Below are 21,471 nucleotides of genomic sequence, written 5' to 3' on the forward strand. Positions count from 1 at the left end.
AAGGGAAATAACTGTATATTTATCCTTGCCAACCAATTTATACAAATATCATTCACTCATTGTTGAGGACTACTGAGAATGTCGATACATCATTCGTTCCCCCTTTCCTAGGATAAAAATGCTATGTCGTGTATTGAGAATATTTGTATAATTAGGGAAAGTAGATATTCGATACTATTGTTTACATTTCAGCCAGTATATTTTATAATAAATATAATACTTCTCAAAATCAGCAAAGTTGATTCATAAAGAACCTCGATTTAAAAAGCAAAATCAAACCAAACAGTAGGATTTACATCCTGCTCTAAATCCACATCCTCTTATTTCTCTCATTCAATAGCCACTTACATTCCGGGATCTCAAAGCGCTTTTACAGACATTAATTGAATTAACCTCCCAGACCTCCTGGGTGATAGGTAAGTGTAAAAAGATACGTACAGTCCGGTCTTGATCGGCTAAGGAAGTCCTGAGGATGAATCAGAACTTGACTATTTTTTAACCTCTTCAGAGGTCAACACCACAGCAGTTTCAATCCGTCTGATCGAATATTTATTGATTAGTTTTTATGCACCCATCACACTTGTCCCTAGGGCGCGCACACACGTTCTTAAAAACAAGACAAAATGAGCTGCTGAACAACGAACAGACCCGCTCAACCCTAGTCCCCCTCCAGCAAAAGCTTTGGGAGATAAAATTAACGTGTCCCAAGCAGACTGAGCAATCAGGCCCTTTTGCCAGCCATGTGCACAGATGCGTTTGGGGGAGAGAGGGCAGAAGCCACTTTCCAACCGGGGACCTGGGTGCAAAGCTGTGGTACAGCCCGTTCTCGGTCACTATCCGTGGGCTGGAGCAGCGAGTGCACTTACACGTTAGCCCTCCATTTGCATCTTAAATTGCTCAGGGGCATTTTGTGGGTGAGCTCCATACAGAGGGCAAAGTCACTCCGAGTGAAGGGATGGCCTTTATACCACGCCCTGTGGCCTTGATCTCTCCCAGACAAACGGGAGAGGGGAGTTCCAGACCTGAGTCTCCCACCCGCTCCGGACCCCTTGCCTAGTGGTCCCAGCTGTTCAAATCCAAAGGCTTTTAGTAAGAGTGTTCCAGCTGATCTAAACAGCCACAAAGACAGGTAGTTTCTCAGGTAGCAGGGGCCAAGCCCCTATATACATCTTGATCAGCTGCCACTGAATTCAGTGAACCAGATTATTCACCTTTGGTGCCAACCTATGTAAATCTCTGTCTCCTGACTGGCTCAACAGAGGTGTATTAAAAGCTTTGTTCCGGACCTTGGTCTTCACCTTTCCAATGTGTCAGTTGCTCTTAAAAAATAAAAAAAGGAGAAGCAGCTGTGACTCTTATGCCACTCTTTATAGCAGGGAGATTTCCAGACATTTCTCATGAAGACACTGGGAACGGATGTACCAATTTCTGTGCTGATTTCATGTTTCAGCAAACTCGTGGATATTTGAACAGGCCATCAAGGGAGGTTGTGGAATGCCCCTCACTGGAGGTTTTTAAGAACAGGTTGGACATACACCTGTTAGGGATGGTGTAAGTTTACTTGGTCCTGCCTCTGCACAGGGGGCTGGACTTGATGGCCTGTCAAGGTCCCTTCCAGCCCTACATTTCTATGATTTCTATTTCTATGATTGATTGTCACAAATATTTTCAGGTAAGCCACTCATGGAAATCAATTGGCTTGATTCAGCCCCACTGGTAGAGTGGCTGCAAATTGTACTCCCCTTCCCCAGCAATTGCTGGCAGGCAGGGTTTGTCTTCCCGTGCTCCCTGGGTTTCTACGGGAGGAGGGCTGCTCCATATTGTGGCTAGGCCTCCATAGGCGCCCCACCAATGGAGATTGCCTGGAGACCGCATTGAATCAGCAGCCCCCAGCAACTTGGCGAAACCCCTCCCACTTTTTGGAGCTGTGCTGCCTGACTCCGGGGTCCAGCCAGAGCAGGAGTTGCAGGCCCCTTGCACCAGAGCAAGCCTCTGGGTGGCCTTTCTACCCTCTGAATCCCAGCACTGGCATTGGGCCTAGAGTAAGTCAGTCCTAATTTGGGGGTTTTACCCTATACCCAAGGCCCCATAGAAGCCTTAGGCCTAAATGAGACAGCAGCTCCCACAGAGACACACATGTACATCACAGGGTTCATGAGGCTGAGCTGTACCCTAATTATGCAGCAAAAAGGAATTGTGCAGCCATTTATGGGAGCAAAGCTTTGGCTTGTTAGAACACAGGATCCCCATCTGGCAACTAGATCCCTAAGTAGCAACTGCCTCTGCTGCGTCCTCTCATCCCCCAAATACTGAAGCCCCTGTTGTCACTGCTGACCTTGCTCCCCCACTCCTTCAGCTGGTCACAGTCTCCACTCCTGCAGGGCTCGTAAGACCCACTGGCAAGGGGCAGATTATAAATTGTTGATGCTTCTCCTTTCCCCAGCTGGTAAAGCTTAGAGTGGAAAGTCCACAACCATCCCTGAGAGAAGGCATGGACAGACTGGCAGTTACTTTTGCCTTTGTTGGTGTCCTCACTCTGGAAAGATCATCTTGCTGCCTCTCGCTCTGTATTTTTAAGGACAGCATTCTTGGAATAGTCATAGGAAATCCATCCCCTTCTCCTGCTGGGGAAAGCACAAAACAAAGAAAGACACAGGGAAGGAGAGAGCAAACAGAAATAAAGGCCGTAAAAGAAACTTCAAAGCAGAGGTACGCAGCATGCATATGCATTCATGTGCCACAAACAGGGATTTATGCTGCAGTTTGAATAAAAGGTAACATCCACAGCCATTTCTAAGGTTGCCTAATTATATTATACACAAAGCTTGAACAGGCCCATTTTACAGCTGGGCAAACTGAGGCATAGAAAAGCTTAAACAGTTTGCCCAAAAAAGTGTAATTCAGTTGTCAAGGGTGTTCTTGCATAACCACTTCCCTACTCTACCTCTTGGCATCAGCCTTAAATATACACAATAGAAGGCTTCATGGATTACAAAGGTGTAAGAGTCTAATTTTATTTTCGTATGCCTTTTAATCATGTCCCCAGCATTTGGAACATTAGTCTAGTGTCACTATCAACTTCTAGAGCGAGTTGGGATAAATGTATAATATTCTGACTGCAGCAATAGCAATGAAATTTCAGGACTGTCTGAATCCTTTGCAAGATGTGGAACATTTCTTGTTCAAGGGCATAGGCAGCAGCTTCTGACTCCAGCTCTTACAAAGCCAGACACCAAAATGGAATTCTAAATTACAGGATAATCTATCTATATCTATATATAGAAAGTAGGATATATGGCATGTACTGCTGTAAGTAGAATACCGTATGTGTGGAATGTGCCTTGTCATTCTACTTCTTAGAGGTGGCCTAGCATGTGGTTTTGCTACTTCTGAGTTATAAAATTATCTCTAACTCAGAATAATGGAATATGCATATGACTTGAAGGGGAACATGACACATTTTTGCAGAGAAATGGTGTGAAGGGTGCAACTTGTACTGAACAGAACAGAGTACACAACACAGCAAAATGGGTCTTAAACATGGGGAAGCCACAGTCACTGACCAGGGAAAATCTCTTGAACCAAATAAAGCAGAATCCAAGTGAATCCACTGTTCCAAAAGCATTTGTCTCTCAGCTTCCCAGATCCATGCATGATAGAACATAAGAACAAAAGAATGGCCACACTGGGTCAGACCAAAGGTCCATCTAGCCCAGTATCCTGATTTCCGACAGTGGCCAATGTCAGAGGAAATGAACAGAACAGGTAATCATCAAGTGATCCATCCTGTAGCCTATTCCCAGCTTCTGGCAAACAGAGGCTAGGGACAGCATCCCTGCCCATCCTGGCTAATAGCCATTGATGGACCTATCCTCCATGAACTTATCTAGTTATTTTTTGAACTCTGTTATAGTCTTGGCCTTCACAACATCATCTGGCAAGGAGTTCCACGGGTTGACTGTGCATTGTGTGAAATAATGCTCTGCTCCAGTAGAAAGTGCAAGAAGCATTGTCTTTACTGATGTGTTTCACAAGTGTCCTATATGTGAAAACTCCCCATATCTCTTCTGCCCAGCTCCCATTATCTGCCCAGTAAAAACAAAGTTTCAACAACAAATTCATCACTAGAACCAGAAGGGATAATTTACTTGGGACTTTTTAACAAATTGGTATTCTCGGGATGAAAAAAAAAATAGCTTGTGGGATTACAATGAACCCCACTGTGAAAAATATAACCTGATGCATAGTGCGAATTAACAATTGTACTGACTACACATTGCTCCAGCAGATGAGTGGATAGCTGGGAAAGGACTCCCACCAACTGGGAGGCAGAGGGCAGAATGGCTCAGTCTCATGGAGCCCCCTCTACTTGAAGAGACTGCTCCTCAGCCAATCAGGGCCCATATTTACAGTGAGGAAGTCAATAGTAAACCACTCAGTAAATAGTAGTCAATAGTATGTAATAGCAGTAAATAGTAAAGACATTGAAGTCTTTGAAACAGTTAGAGCTCTGCTGATGAAAAGTGCTATATCAGAAATAGGAGTTGTATTATTAAGAAAGAAAGACTAGTGTAAGTCAATAGTAAATAGTAAATCTGCTGGAAAATGCATTTTGGGGAACACCAAAACTATTTGAAAATTTGAGTCAAATTGGGTGAATACTTTTGGTAACAAACAAACAAACAAAGAAAATCCTATTTAAAAAATGGGAAAGTTAGTTTTGACCGTTTGTTTTGAAACCGTGTTTCATTTCAAAATTTAGCTGTGAAAAAAACAAAACAAAAAGGGGTGAAAAATACCCCATAAAATGACTGAAAACAAAGTGAAAAACTGAAAGAATTAATTTCAAGTCAAATGAAACATTTAATTCAAACTAAACTGGGTTTTTTTGTTTTTGTTTTTTGTTTATTTCATTATGGTGAGAAATAATGAAAATAATCAGCAAAGGTTCAAACTGATTTTTTTTAAGTATTTTTCAGGTCAGCTCCTGAACCAAAAAATCAATTATTTACTCAGCTCTGTTCAAAACCTAGATCTTCTATGTGTCAGGACCTTCTCTGCCAGGAGGGATCTGAGGTTATTTAGTGTTTGGTAATGTAGCTCCTGCTGAAGATTACATTTTATATATTAATATAATGGGGAGTGCTGCAAGACCCTACTACTCTACAATGGCTGGCTGCACTCTAGGGGGAAGATGAAAGACCTACTTACAGCTGATAGAACTTGGGTGCCAGAGACCTGTGGTTTGGGAACTGAAGGTCCTAGGTTCTTTTCCTGACACCAAATATGTCTGGCTTAGATTGCAATTCTGCTATTTTTACTTATGAGTTCCTTACAATATCCAAGCCTGTTATTGTAAGTACTCCACACATGGAATTCCCATTTGAATTAATGAGAATACTGTGCAAGATTAGGCCATGAAAGAATTATTGTTAGCTGTAACGGGAGAGAGGAAGGAACAGGAAAATTTCAGATTGATTTGGAATTATAACAGAAGAAGAGAAGCTTCAAATCAGCTATCCAGGAGGTATTATGAAGTATAATATCAATGTAAATTCCACAATGCATTTCAAAGAATGCTTTAATCTTTTTTGTCTAAAACATAAGGTCATAATGGGTCTATTAATATTTTCACTTACTCCAATGTAAATTAGGAGTGACTCCACTGAAATCAAGGGAGTTTCACTGACAGAAATTGAGTTAGTGAGAAGAGAATCAGGCCAAATAACTTTGAAGTGACAGGAAGTGCTGAGTAAAATACTGAAGAAGTGCATGTTGAAGGTGGAAATTTAAATGATCCGCACTGGTTGCCAACTAGCTAGTTGCTGGGCAGGCTTACACTAGTCTGTCTTTCTTTCTTAATAATACAACACCTATTTCTTAGATAGCACTTTTCATCAGCAGAGCTCTAACGGCTTCACAACCTTTAAAGTCTTTACCCTCTCATCAACCCTGGGAGATAGGGCTGATTTACACTAGTTCTTAGTGGATCAGTGGAATCAGTTGAAAGTCATGCTGATCCTATTTCTGAATCTGGGTATGTGCTGACTCAGTGATCACCCCCCTTCCCATGTGTTTTTTAAATGATATCAGAGGGGCTGGGGTTGTCCTTAATGTCTACCGTGTGGTCTACTCTGTCTACCCTATGGATCAGCCTAAAGGCAAGGCCTTCTTGGTTCAGGGGCATGACCTGCACAGCTCAATCCGGAGTCATTTAGGGGCTGTTTTCAATGCGCAGTACCAGGCTTTTCTAATTGGGTCAGTAAATCAGTGGCCATTTTTGCCTCCTTCCTGGTGTTAAATTATTTAAATATTTACTCATAACTCTGGATACTCTTGTTACCCGTATACACCTTTAATACTAAGTGAATCTGCTGGATCAAAGAGTATCATACTTCTTGCTGGCGTTCGGTGTATTTATTTCCCTCTTTTTCTTCTAGGATGCCCCAGCATCTCCCTCCTGCTCCAGCCAGAAACATCCTCAGAAGTGGCCTAGAGTACCAGGAGAGGGGTCTGCCTCGCTGCCTTTTCATGAGCAGGAGGATGGCAGATGTTCTTACGGAGAAGGAAAATGCTTTGATTTCCTGGCAGTCGGCCCCAGAGGGATTGGTGTGTGGACCGGGACGCACGGGGAAGGGGTGAAGTGGGTGGCTAGTGCACCCAGGCGAGCCCTGCCGGGGTTCGGCGCTGAGCTCCACCCGAGGCCCTGGGAAGGGAAGCCGGACGAGGCGCCGCGCTCTGTGTTTGTAGGGAAAGGGACATCTGGATAGCGGGACTTTCTCATTCATTCCCCCTACGCTGGAAGGTCAACTGACCTCGATACTGGGGCTGAACCGAGGAGCACAAACAGCGCCGAAACCAGTTAGAAGCCGCTGCTTTCAATGAAACATGGCGGGGGGAAGGGCGCATTGCACTGCAAAACATCCAGGGCGACATGTGCGTTGCCTTGCAAAACACTTTCACCGTTAAGAACACGTGGAAACAAACGCGTTGAGCTTTCCACCGAATCCCTGTAAACAGAGCTACGGAGAATTCTGTCGTTTCCTTCCCCCGGTCCTCTTTGAAAAGCGGGCGGTGTGTAACCACCCAAAATACTGTGAGCGATTTCCTCCTTCCAGGGAGAAACACATGTGCAGGAAGCGCAATACACTCATCACAATCAGGGAGTTACTGCACTTCTAGTCTCAGGATTGCCCTGTAACATACACCTCCCTCCCTGCTTCTTTCTCTACCAGGGTTCAAGCAAAAGGATTGACTTTACAATCCTGCTGTAATCCAGCTGCTCACACATGATGAGATCTGACATTAAAATGTCACCTGTTAGATGCCGTCCGAGGTACTCAGGTGCTGAAATCTTGGCCGTTCCTCTGGGGAGAAACGCGGCTTTCCCCAGAAGATGTGACCTGCGGAGCTGGGATCAGAGTCCATGTAAAAGAGAATCCCTCCTCGACTCACTGCAGCAGGTGCCTGGGGCTGAGGAGCGAATGAATTATGGAGGAGAGAGGAGAGTACATTTCAGCGCAGTCCCGTTCTCTGTAACGTGGCTGGGCTGCAGCTAGAACCAGACCTGAAAATCGACACTTCAGCGTCTCTCAGCCACTTCGAATCCGTTTCTCTAAACCCGCCTGACCTAACCTCCGACCGCGGCAGCAGCAAAACTTCCCCGAGCTGCACAAAACCCAGGCATCTTTAAACTGAACTCAAAGCCATTTCTACCAGGGGGACGTTCCGCTCTCGCCCCGAAATCTTCTGGGGAAGTTCTGTTTGCCAGACGCTTTACAAAGAGGTTATTGGGGTGGGGGGATTATGCATCAGCTCGTTTTATTTTCACTTGTTTCCGATATTTCATTACCTCGCCCTTGCTTTCCCTCATTTCAGCCCCCATTGTCCCAGGCCTGATGCGCCACAGTTAGCACCCACGTGATAAATGTCGTGTCACAGACCAAGCGCACATCATCCCAATCCCCCCAATGGTCACACATTAGTCCAGAGCCAGGTCTGGGGCGCCCCATCTGCCGCCAACCGATTACCAGGAATTTTCCTCCCGGGGTTACCGCTGAGTAGGGTTATAATCCGTGGGGGTGGAAATATTTCCCCGCGCTTCCAGTCAATCTGTAAAGAAAACGTTGCTTTACACCGTGACTCGACGTGCCAAGCTCTTAGCGAGCGGAACTGGCACCAACACAATCGATCTGCTCCTCTCCTGCCGCGAACGGAACCTGCCCCGTCAGTCCCAGCGGGACTCGGCCGCTGGGAATGGACAGGCGCCTTCGGGTCTTTGGCCAGCGCCAGGCAGCTGCAAGGGGACACATGTCACAGCCCTGGCTCGGTTGGGGAGCGGAGGGAATGAAACAAACAGAGCGGCCTAGTGCCACAGAAATGGATGCGGGTATCGTACCCGGGGGGGGGTCTAAATTAAAGGATGGTTTAATGGGTTATTGCAGGAGCTGGGATGCCAGCAGAGACGTCGCCCCCGACATCGGTCAGTTGGGGGGGGCAGGGTTATTTGCCCCCAGAAATCGCCAGCTCTTCGCTTGGTTTAACCCTCCCCTTGCCTTTTGGATGGCGGCATTTAGGCACCAGGGACGGGAAGAGCCAGCGGTGTGTGCAAGGAGGTTTGTGCAAACGGATCCGACAAAAGCCAAGCATCGCAAATGAAAACGGGTCGGCTGCTCCCCTCGGTTACACAGCGTCAGTGTAAACGGGGGCAGAACTGACTCCGTTCTCCCCTACCAGCAACATGTTCCTTTCAGTTGCTTAAACATATAGCAGAGAAGGGGTTCGCTTTTGATCCAAGTCAGACGCTTCCTTTTCACTTTACCTCCAACCCCGAATCGCAAAGCGCCGGTTGAAGGTGCTGGTTCCAATCGGGGTTTGGCGAGAAGTCAGGAAAGGGACTTTCATCAACCAGCGAAAGCCGGCGGCCGGGGGGTAAAGCAGGTATATTTGCAAATGAGAACAATGTGCGGGGTCTGTTGCGCGGCCGCCAGTGGAACAATGCAGCGCCGCGGCCTGGGTCAGTCCCACCCTTTCATGTGGGCAATGTGTTTCCTGTCCTTATTGGGGCTGCGCCCCTCTTGGAGCGGTTTCGAAGTGGAGCGGGCGGAGATTTGCTTCACCGGGAAGGAAGTGGCTGCTGATCAGAGCCAGGCGATTGCCCCAAACATCGGCAATCGCAGTGATTTGTACCCGGGCGGCTGCAGTGCTGGGAAGGCGCCTGGCAATGATTTGTGAATTGTTTCCATCGGGGGCGGCCCCAGCGTCAGACCAACTAACAAACCCCTAAGCAAATAAACAGGCGAAGAAGTAGGGAGGTGCCACTGCCTGGTAATGTGTTGGGCGTGTAAATTCAGACACACGAACCTGCAGCTGTTAGGCTGATCCTAAGCCTCAAGGTGAGCATTCGGCGGCAAACAATTTCCAAATGCTAGTCAGCATGGGTCCAGGGCCATCCTAGGGCTCATTCTCAAAGCTCCACTTTTCCAGGCCTGAACAGTGCAGGAGACAGAAGAGGTGAAAGGACTAAGTTAATACTAAGGACAATATTAACAAGAACCAAGAGGCCGGGGCTTTAATGGCCCTAGAGGAAGCCCTGCAGACTTCCCTAGCAGCTCCTTGGCTTGACTGGTGGTTTGTGATCTGAACTCTTGTCCATTTTTATTTTGTGATTTGTCCCATCAGTAGTATCCTCTTCAACTTCTGGTTGCTTCTTTATTTTAAATCTAAGATTGCAAGCAAATCACAAGCCACTTCTGTTGCAGGAAGGAGGTTTCCTGAAAACCTGCAATATCCCAGAACTATACAGAAGCAATCAGATAGTTCAATTTCCCCTTAAAGGGGACTCATCTATTCCGTTCTCACTTAGTAGGCAGAAAAAGGGCCTGAGATAGCTTTGGAGAGAAACTGACAGTCCCCCTATTCAATCAATCAGAGGAGGAACAGTGAGGCCTACTGAGATACAGCAAAGCTTCCTGGCAGCTGGGCAGGAGAAGCAAGATCAAAGCTGGAGCATGAAACATCAAATCTGCAGAGAAAAGTTTTCCCAGCCAAAACATTAGAAAGGGTATTCAGCAGTGTGTGTCACCACAGTCCTCAGCTGATGGTGCAACCTCAGGACTGCAGACAAAGGAAGCCCAAAGTTTCACTGGACATTCCTCAGCCCATGCAAATAGCAGAAGTCCTGGGGGTATTTTAGGAGACCCTTTCTGTTGCTGATGGGCAAACGGAACTTCCATGTTGTCCCTACTCCCACGACTTAATCACAACACCTGAAGTTGAAATCAATCAGTGATTCATTTTTTTTTTCTACTGAAGCTCTGGCTAAATGGTTATCATTGCAATTAAAAGTCCCTGACTTTTGATTGGGTCTGTGCTTTCTGTCATTTGAAACACAATTATTTGAATCTAGGCTGGCAGTAGAAAGGACTTTTGTGAAAAATCTCTTCTTTCACTTCTTTTCCCTTCCTTCTCTGGTGTTTTTGATTTTCACATATACACCGTGGCTGTGGTTCACATACACATCTGTATACACACGCAGAGAAAGAAAGAGTTTTTATTTGGTTTTACATATAGGAGACATTACCTACTGCAGGTACACGGTTACATAATAAATATAAACAATAACATCCTGATATGATAAATATTGGGAGGATTCTAGATTTGCAAATTGTCTGGATTTTTTCCTTATTAATACTAAGAACTACAGCATTCTGCATCTCTGTGTCACACACATAATGGACTGAATGGGAGGACAGGGTGGTGAAGAGAGTTCATATCAGACAGGCCTGTCCTCCTCAGGCAATACTTTCAAAACAACATAAAAATCAAACTGAAAAGAGAATGAGCAGTAAAGACAGAGGGCTCCACTCTGCTCTGCCTACTGGGGCTTACAGGACCTTATTGAGCTAGTGCTCTCAGAGAAACTCTGTCTGATCATCTTGCAAGGACACGGCATCTGAGGCCTTGGCAAATAACCTTTGAAGACAATGTCAGCCCATGGATGTGAATAGGTGGGTGTGGAGCAGGAGGTAAAATGATTAATTCCCATCAATACTTGTGATGTATCATGACTGCTTCTTTATAACTATCTTTTACATTACAATATGTGAGCCTAGCAGTCACTGTACTGTACAGTCTTTGGAGCAGTTCCAGACAGGAAGGTCCAGATACCCAAAGATGTTTAGGCACCTAACTCGTATTAATTTCAGTGGGAGTTAGGGGACCTAAAAATCACTGGCAATTTTGCCTGAATAAGGAGTGGAAGCTCAGAACTCACATTTGGAATTGCTGGTACATTTGTATGGTCTTCCAAGCCAAGCTGAGAATTCCCTTTGATCCTATTGTCCTCAGGAGACTACAGATGCCTGCTTAATCCAGGAAAACTGAGTGATGGTTGTGAGCCAGTCGCAAAACCCAGTGGAGTTTACTAGTGTTTCTGCTGAATTTTAAATGCATTAGTTACTTTAAATGGACCTGCAAAAATACCCTCTTTTGATCATTTGTGTTACTCTCCTTCATCCCACATGTTCCTGTCCAAAGGAGGCTGAAGTGGGCTTTCATTATAACAAAAAGATGGTAACAGTCTTGTTATCAACATACAAGGCAAAATCCTGCTCTCTTTACTCAGGAGATTAATCCAATTGAGGTCAGTTAGCCCTAAATCAGTTAACACTGGCAAATGTGGCATTTTCTAGTTGTGATATGTATTCCGATAGTCATGATGTTGACAAATATACGTTGTTTTGAAATGAGAGTATATTTTATCCATTTAAAACCACTAGTATGGAGCAGGATCTGGATAGACCAGATGAAGTTTAATGAAAAATGGTATGAGAGAATGAAATTCACTGGTCAGCTCAGATAATAGCATGGTTAAGATATAGGATGCAGAATAACCTTTTTATGCACTATTTGCTGCTGATACTTTTTGGAAAAGTGGAACTTCTTTTATGCTGAATCTTATGTCATCTTTCCTTTATGCTACATTTCCAAGCAAACCTACAATTTCTGATCAATCATGTAATTTATTCAAGTGCTTTACATTTCATGATTTATATCAATGTTCACTATGACAGGAAGAATAGTCAGAGGGCAATATGGCTTCATCACCTGTAATGACCTGAAAATCAAAACGTAATTCTATAAAAAATGGAAACATGGATGAATTGCTAAGGAGGAATATAAAAGAACAGGACAAACATGTGGAGACAAAATTAGAAGGGCTATGGCACAAAATGGATTACACATAGCAAGAGACATAAAAAGCAATAAGAAGAGGCTCTTTAAATACATTAGGAAGGAAAGAAAGATGAAGGAAAGTAGACTCTGCATAGAAGGGAAGGAGAGCTAACAGCTGATGATATCAAGCAGGTTGAGGTGTTTAATGCCTATTTAGCTTTAGTCTTCACTAAAAAAGTTAATGGTGACCAGACACTCAACACAATTAATATTAACAAAAAGGGGGAAGAAGGCAAGCCAAAATTAGGAAAGAACAGGTTAAACAATATTTAGATAAGTTAAGGATATTCAAATCAGCAAGGCCTGATGAAATTCATCCTAGGTACTGAAGGAGCTAGCTGATGCAATCTCAGAACCATTAGCAATTATCTTCAAGAACTCATGGAGGATGGGCAAGGTCCCAGAGGACTGGAGAGGGGCAATCATTGTATCTACCTTTAAAAGGGGGAACAATGAGGACCCAGGAAATTATAGACCTGTCAGCCTACTTCAATATCTGGAAAGAGAATGGAACAAGTTATTAAACAATCAATTTGTAAACACCTAGAGGATGTTACAGTAATAAGATATAGCCAAAATAGATTTGTCAAAAACAAATCATGCCAAACCAACCTAATTTCCTTCTTTGGCAGGGTTACTCTTGTAGTGGATAGGGTGAAAGCTGTAGAGGTGATATATCTTGATTTTAGTAAGGCTTTTGACACAAAACTGGGGGGTATTGCTAACACGGAAAAGGACCGGGATATCATACAGGAAGATCTGGATGACCTTGTAAACTGGAGTAATAGTAATAGGATGAAATTTAATAGTGAAAAGTGCAAGGTCATGCACTTAGGGATTAATAATAAGAATTTTAGATATACATTGGGGACACATCAGTTGGAAGCAACAGAGGAGGGGAAGGACCTTGCAGTATTGGTTGATCACAGGATAACTATCAGCCGCCAATGTGATATGGCCGTTAAAAAAGCTAATGTGGTTTTAGGATGCATCAGGCGAGGTATTTCCAGCAAAGATAAGGAGGTGTTAGTACTGTTATATAAGGCACTGGTGAGACCTCACCTGGAATACTGTGTGCAGTTCTGGTCTCGCATGTTTAAGAAGGATGAATTCAAACTGGAACAGGTTCAGAGACGGGCTACTAGGATGATCCAAGGAATGAAAAACTTGTCATATGAAAGGAGACTCAAAGAGCTTGGCTTGTTTAGTCTAGCCAAAAGAAGGCTGAGGGGGGATATGCTTGTTCTTTATAAATATATCAGAGGGATTAATATTAGGGAGGGAGAGGAATTATTTAAGCTTAGTACCAGGAACGAATGGGTATAAACTGGACACTAAGAAGTTTAGACTTGAAATTAGACGAAGGTTTCTAACCATTAGAGGAGTGAAGTTCTGGAACAGCCTTCCAAGGGGAGTAGTGGGGGCAAAAGACATATCTGGCTTTAAGACTAAGCTTGATAAGTTTATGGAAGGGATGGTATGATGGGATAGCGTAATTTTGGCAACTGATCTTTGATTACCAGCAGATAAGTATGTCCAGTGGTTGGTGATGGGATGTGGGATGGGACGGGATCTGAGTTACTGCAGAGAATTCTTTCCTGAGTGCTGGCTGGTGAGTCTTGCCCATATGCTCAGGGTTTAGCTGATCGCCATATTTGGGGTCGGGAAGGAATTTTCCTCCAGGGCAGATTGGCAGAGGCCCTGGAGGTTTTTCGCCTTCCTCTGCAGCATGGGGCATGGGTCACTTGCTGGTGGATTCTCTGCAGCTTGAGGTCTTCAAACCACAATTTGAAGACTTCAATAACTCGGACATAGGTTAGGGGTTTGTTATAGAAGTGGATGGGTAGGGTTCTGTGGCCTGCTTTGTGCAGGAGGTCAGACTACATGATCATATTGGTCCCTTTTGACCCTAAAGTCTATGAGTCTATGAGTCTATATGGCATTCTCATAAGCAAACTAGGGAAATGAGGTCTAGATGAAATTACTATGAAGTGGGTGCATAAGTGGTTGAAAACCTACCCAAAGAGTAGTTATGAATGGGTTGCCATCAATTTTGGAGGATGTATCTAGTAAGGTCCCACAGGACCCTAGTACTAGGCATGATATTATTTAATATTTTCATTAATGACTTAGATCATGGATTGGAGAATATGCTTATAAAATTTGCAGCTGACACCAAGGCAGAAGGGATTGCAAACACCTTAAAGGGCAGGATTAGAATTCAAAGCAATCTTGAGAAATTAGAGAATTGATCTGAAATCAACATGAAGAAATCCAATAAAGACAAGTGCAAAGTACTTCACTTAGGAAGGAAAAAGCAAAGGCACAACTAAATAAGGGGGAATAACTGGCTAGGCAGCAGGACTGCTGAAAGGATAGAATCATAGAATATTAGGGTTGGAAGGGACCTCAGGAGGTCATCTAGTCCAACCCTTTCCTCAAACAGGACCAATTCCCAGATAGATTTTTTACCTCAAATGGCCCTCTCAAGGATTGAGCTCACAACTGTGGATTAAAGCAGGCTAATACTCAAACCACTGAGCTATCCCTCCTCCATGAGGGTTAAAGTGGATCACAAATTGAATATGAGCCAACAATATGATGGACTTATGAAAAAGGCTAATATCATTCCGGGGCATATAAACAGGAGTGTCGTATGCAAGACACAAGAAGTAGTTGTTCCTCTGTACTTGGCAATGGTGAGGCCTCAGCTGGCATACTGTGTCCAGTTCTGAGTGCCACATATTAAGAATGATGTGGATAAATTTGAGCAAGTCCAGAGGAGAGCAACAAAAATGACAAATGGTTTAGAAAACCCGATCTATGAAGAAAGGTTAAAAAAAGTTTAGTCTTCAGAAAAGAAGACTGAAGGGGGACCTGATAACAGTATTTAAATATATTAAGGGGTTTTATAAAGAGGATGGTGATCAATTGTTCTCCATGTCCACTGAAGGTAGAGCAAGAAGTCATGGGCTTAATCTGCAGCAGGAGAGATTTAGGTTTGATATCAGGAAAAACTTCCTAACTATAAGGGCAGTTAATTTCTGGAATAGGCTTCTAAGGGATGTTTTGGACTCTCCATCACTGGATGTTTTTAAGAAAATGGTGGACAAACATCTGTCAGGGATGGTCCAGGTTTCCTTGTTCTCTTCAGCATAGGAACTTGGACTTGATGACCTCTTGAGGTCTCTTCCAGTCTTACGTTTCTATGATCAGCATTCAAATACACTGATGATCTGATTGACTTCACTGGCAGCAGATTGAAATCCATGATATAGTTTGAGACCTAAACATGTATGTGAAATATTTATGTTTCGGTGAAACGTTGTTATTATTCTGATTGTGATAACACATGTTTTACATGTTGCAGTATCATGCTGTTGGCTTTTTAAAATTGAGCACCCGAAAGAAATTCCTTTTCTAGCCACAGATAGGTTTGCTATTGTTTAATTCTCTGTTCATTTGCTTTAAATACACTGATTTTTATTATGCAACAAAGCAGCTGGCCATACCTCAGTGAGCTTTAGATAGCTAATCCAGTGATAAACGTCAATATTCATAGTTACAAAATGACCCTGAGTGAGATTGACAGGCCAACATTTTCAGACCTGGGTATCTAAAGTTAGTCTCCTAAATCCACACTTAGGAACCGGAATGAAGGTGACCTGATTTCTATGAGTACTAAGCACTTGCAGTTCCCATTCACACTGGAGTTAGTTTCAGGAGCCAGCGAACAGAGCTGCTAACAGGGGAGTTTCATTGGGAGTGCTGTTGGAGGAGCAGTATTTTGTAATTTGTGGATTGTATTGTGGAGTTTGTGTGTGAGTGAGTGTGTGTGCAGGCTGCTAGGGGCTGTGTGCTGGGAGCGAGGCTGAGCCCTGAGTTGGGGGCGGGGCTTACCTGATTAGGGGTCCTATATAAGGAGCCAGGCACTCAGGCAGCGGCACAGGAGGCGGCGAACAGAGCGGCTAACAGGGGAGTTTCAGTGGGAGTTTCCAGGGGGAGGTTACAGGGGAGACCAAGGCAGAGGAACCAGGAAGGCAGACCGGAGAAGAGGCAGGGGTCTGCCAGCAGCCCAACACTTGTTGGTGGCCTGTGGTGCGGTGTGAGGCGTGGATTGCCAGGCACAGAGTTGGAGCGCTACGATGGAGGCGGAGGTAGCAGGTGCAGACACACTGAGGATGACCGGAGGCGGTAGCTGCGGCGTGTACATGGTCCTAGAAGGAGCACCTGAAAGGAGTTTCATCTGCATGAAGTGCCGCCTGATACAGCTGCTGGAGGAAAAGGTAAGGGGACTGGAGATGCAAGTGGAAACTCTGGCTGAGTTTAGAAGGGGATTTGAGCAGTTGATGGAACACAGACATGATGAGGCACAGGGGACAAGCTCAGACGAGCGGATAGAAGCAGGACCAAAGGACTCTGAGGAGGGGCTGCTGGGTGAGGAAAGTGGACGGTGGAAGCATGTGACTAGGAGAACCAGGCAGAGGAAAAGACGGGCCAGCGATGGAGAAATAGAACTCAGGAACAGGTTTGCTGAGTTGGGAAATGAAGATGGAGCACAGCAGGCTGCTGAAGGAGAAAGGGCGAGGAAGAAGAGGCGAGCAGCTAGTCCTGCAGAAGGAGGGGAGGAGTCAATGGAGGCGACACCAAGTACGAGCCCTAGGAGGATTGTAAGGGCGATTACAAATCGAGAGGAATTGCGACCACCTGCTGTGGGGGATAGACCGCAGAATCGCACTGTCGCCAGGAAAAGGCAAGTCTACGTGATTGGAGACTCTATACTGAGAAGAATAGACAGGCATGTAACTAGACCTGATCGGGAGAACAGAAGGGTGTGCTGTCTGCCAGGGGCTAAGATACAGGATGTGGACCTGAGGCTGAATAGGATCCTAGCGGGAGCGGGAAAGAATCTGTTGATTGTCCTTCATGTGGGAACGAATAATACGGCTAGTTACTCGCTGGACTGTATCAAGGAGGACTATGCCAGACTGGGGAAGACGCTCAAAGAAATCGAGGCTCAGGTGATCTTCAGTGGGATTCTGCTGGTTCCTAGAGCAGGGCGACGAAGGAGTGACAAGATTATGGCGATCAACAGATGGCTCAGGCATTGGTGTTATAAGGAGGGCTTTGGGATGTACGGTCATTGGGAAGCTTTTACGGATAGACGACTGTTCGCTCAGGATGGATTTCATCTAAGTAAGGAGGGAAATAGAATTCTAGGATGGAGGCTCGCCGACCTCATCAAGAGAGCTTTAAACTAGGAAGTTGGGGGAGATGGTTGGGAGATGTTCAGAAGATCTCCACGCCGGAATATAACCTGGAGAGGGAAGTAAACAAAGTGAGAGGGGATACCCTTGCGGACCAAAGAATTGATCCAAGGAGGAATAGTGGAGTGGAAACCAGAGTAACGGGTGATGCTGGTGGTAGAAGGTCTGTACACGACGGGGGAAAGAATGTCACTGACGCCAAACGCCAAAAATTAAAATGTCTGTACACTAATGCGAGGAGCCTAGGTAACAAGATGGAGGAACTGGAGCTACTGGTGCAGGAAATGAAACCGAATATTATAGGGATAACCGAAACCTGGTGGAATAGTACTCATGACTGGAGTACAGGTATTGAAGGCTATGTGCTGTTTAGAAAAGACAGGAAAAAAGGCAAAGGTGGTGGAGTAGCCTTGTACATCAATGATGAGATTAACTGTAATGAAATAAGAAGCGATGGAATGGATAAGACAGAGTCTGTCTGGGCAAAAATCACACTGGGTAAAAAAGCAACTAGAGCTTCCCCTGAGATAGTGCTTGGGGTGTGCTATAGACCGCCAGGATCTGATTGGGATATGGATAGAGACCTCTTTAATGTCTTTAATGAAGTAAACACAAAGGGGAAATGTGTGATTATGGGAGACTTCAACTTCCCGGATATAGACTAGAGGACGAGTGCTTGCAAGAATAATAGGGGTCAGATTTTTCTGGAGGTGATAGCGGATGGATTTCTTCATCAAGTAGTTGAAGTACCTATGAGAGGGAATGCCATTTTAGATTTGGTTTTGGTGAGCAGTGAGGACCTTGTAGAAGAAATGGTGGTAGGGGATAACCTTGGTTTGAGTGATCATGAGCTGATTCAGTTCAAACTAGATGGAAGGATAAACAAATGTAGATCTGGGATTAGGGTTTTCGACTTCTCGAGGGCTAATTTTAAAGAGTTAAGGAAATTAGTTAGAGATGTGGATTGGACGGAGGAACTTGTGGATTTAAATGCAGAGGAGGCCTGGAATTACTTTGTCACAGCTGCGGAAATTGTCGGAAGCCTGCATCCCAAGAAAGGGGAAAAAAAACATGGGCAAGAGTTGTAGGCCAAGATGGATGAGCAAGCAACTCAGAGAGGGGATTAGAAAAAAGCAGAAAGCTTACAGGGAGTGGAAGAAAGGCGGGATTAGCAAGGGAAGCTACCTTGGTGAGGTCAGAACATGTAGGGATAAAGTGAGGAAGGCTAAAAGCCGCATTGAACTGGACCTTGCAAAGGGAATCAAAACCAATAGTAAAAGGTTCTACAGCCACATAAATAAGAAGAAAACAAAGAAAGAAGAAGTGGGGCCGCTGTACACTGAAGATGGAATGGAGGTTAAGGATAACCTAGGCATGGCCCAATATCTAAATAAGTACTTTGCCTCAGTTTTTAATAAGACTAGTGAGGAGTTTAGCGGTGATGGAGGGATGATAAACGGGAATGTGGATATGAAGGTGGATATTACCGCAATTGAGGTAGAGGCCAAACTTGAACAGCTTAATGGGACAAAATCAGAGGGCCCAGACAATCTCCATCCGAGGATATTAAAGGAACTGGCGTGTGAAATTGCGAGCCCATTAGCGAGAATTTTTAAGCAATCGATAAACTCGGGGGTTGTGCCGTATGACTGGAGGATTGCTAACGTAGTTCCTATTTTTAAGAAAGGGAATAAAAGTGATCCAGGTAATTATAGGCCGGTTAGCTTGACGTCTGTAGTATGTAAGGTCTTGGAAAAAATTTTAAGGGAGAAAGTGGTTAAGGACATAGAGGTTAATGGTAATTGGGACGAATTGCAACATGGATTTACTAAAGGTAGATCGTGCCAAACCAATCTGATCTCCTTCTTTGAGAAGGTGACGGATTACTTAGATAAAGGAAATGCGGTAGATATAATTTACCTAGATTTCAGTAAGGCATTTGACACGGTTCCGCATGAGGAACTGTTAGTTAAATTGGAAAAGATGGGGATGAATATGAAAGTTGTAAGGTGGATAAGGAACTGGTTAAAGGGGAGACTCCAGCGGGTCGTATTGAAGGGTGAACTGTCAGGCTGGAAGGAGGTCACTAGTGGAGTCCCTCAAGGATCAGTTTTGGGACCGATCTTATTTAACCTTTTTATTACTGACCTTGGCACAAAGAGCAGAAATGTGCTAATAAAGTTTGCGGATGACACAAAGCTGGGGGGTATTGCTAACACGGAGAAGGACAGGAATACTATTCAGGAAGATCTGGACCACCTTGTAAACTGGAGTAATAGTAATAGGATGAAATACAATAGTGAAAAGTGCAAGGTCATGCACTTAGGGATTAATAATAAGAATTTTAGATATACGTTGGGGACGCATCAGTTGGAAGCGACAGAGGAGGAGAAAGACCTTGGGGTATTGGTTGATAACAGGATGACTATGAGCCGCCAATGTGATACGGCTGTTAAAAAAGCAAATGCGATTTTAGGATGCATCAGGCAAGGTATTTCCAGCAAGGATAAGGAGGTGTTAGTACTGTTATATAAGGCGCTGGTGAGACCCCATCTGGAATATTGTGTGCAGTTCTGGTGTCCCATGTTCAAGAAGGATGAATTCAAACTGGAACAGGTCCAGAGACGGGCTACTAGGATGATCCGAGGAATGGAAAACCTGCCTTATGAAAGGAGACTCAAAGAGCTTGGCTTGTTTAGCCTGGCCAAAAGAAGGCTGTGGGGGGATATGCTTGCTCTATATAAATATATCAGGGGGGTTAACGTTAGGGAGGAAGAGGAATTATTTAAGTTTAGTACTAATGTAGGCACGAGGACGAATGGGTACAAACTGGATATAAGGAAGTTTAGACTTGAAATTAGACGAAGGTTTCTAACCTTTAGGGGAGTGAAGTTCTGGAACAGCCTTCCGAGGGAAGTAGTGGGGGCAAAAGACTTTTCTGGCTTTAAGACTAAGCTTGATAAGTATATGGAGGGGATGTTATGATAGGATAGTTTAATTTGGGCAATTAATCTTGGATTATCACCAGATAAGTCTGCTCAATGGTCTGCAGGGAGATGTTGGATGGGATGGGAACTGAGTTACTGCAGAGAATTCCTTCTTGGGTGCTGGCTGGTGAGTCTTGCCCACATGCTCAGGGTTTAGCTGATCGCCATATTTGGGGTCGGGAAGGAATTTTCCTCCAGGGCGGATTGGCAGGGGCCCTGGAGGTTTTTCGCCTTCCCCTGCAGCGTGGGGCATGGGTCGTTTGCTGGTGGATTCTCTGCAGCTTGAGGTCTTCAAACCAATTTTGAGGATTTCAATAACGCAGCCCTGGGTTAGGGGTTGTTATAAAAGTGGATGGGTAGGGTTCTGTGGCCTGCCTTGTGCAGGAGGTCAGACTAGATGATCATATTGGTCCCTTCTGACCTATGAGTCTATCTCGGATGGGCAGGCTATTTTTATTTAGGTGCTGTAAGCATGCGGGACTTACCCCTGCAGCGCCTCCTGCTGGTCTCTGTCAGGAATTAACTCTCCAGCCATCGGAGCACCCTCTGCAGGCCAGTGATCTGCCTTACCGCTGGCCCCATGTCCATCCCAGGACGCTGGTGCCTCTTTCTCTGGTCTTATCCTAGGCCTGCAGCCTGGGGCTTTCTTAGGCCAGAGCTCCCCAGCTCCCTTGGCCTTTCCCCAGCCCTGCTCCATTTCAGATACCTGGTTAAGCTCCCTGCAGCCAGGCCCTTCTCTCTCTCAACGCAGAGAGAGACTGTTGAGATCCTGGCTCCCAGCCTCCTCTATAGGGCCATCTGAGGCCTGATTGGGGCATGTCCCAGCTGTGGCCACTTCCCCAATCAGCCGTCCCCAGCCACAGCCCTCTCCAGGGCTGCTTTCAAGCCCTTCCAGGCAGGAGTGGGGGACCTCCTGCTACAGGTGCCTGAAAATAGATTTCGGTGCCAAACATTAGTCTTGGAAATGGTGGTCTTAAAGG

The sequence above is a fragment of the Gopherus evgoodei genome, chromosome 9 (genome assembly GCF_007399415.2).
Source record: "Gopherus evgoodei ecotype Sinaloan lineage chromosome 9, rGopEvg1_v1.p, whole genome shotgun sequence".
In the NCBI taxonomy this organism is placed as follows: Eukaryota; Metazoa; Chordata; order Testudines; family Testudinidae; genus Gopherus; species Gopherus evgoodei.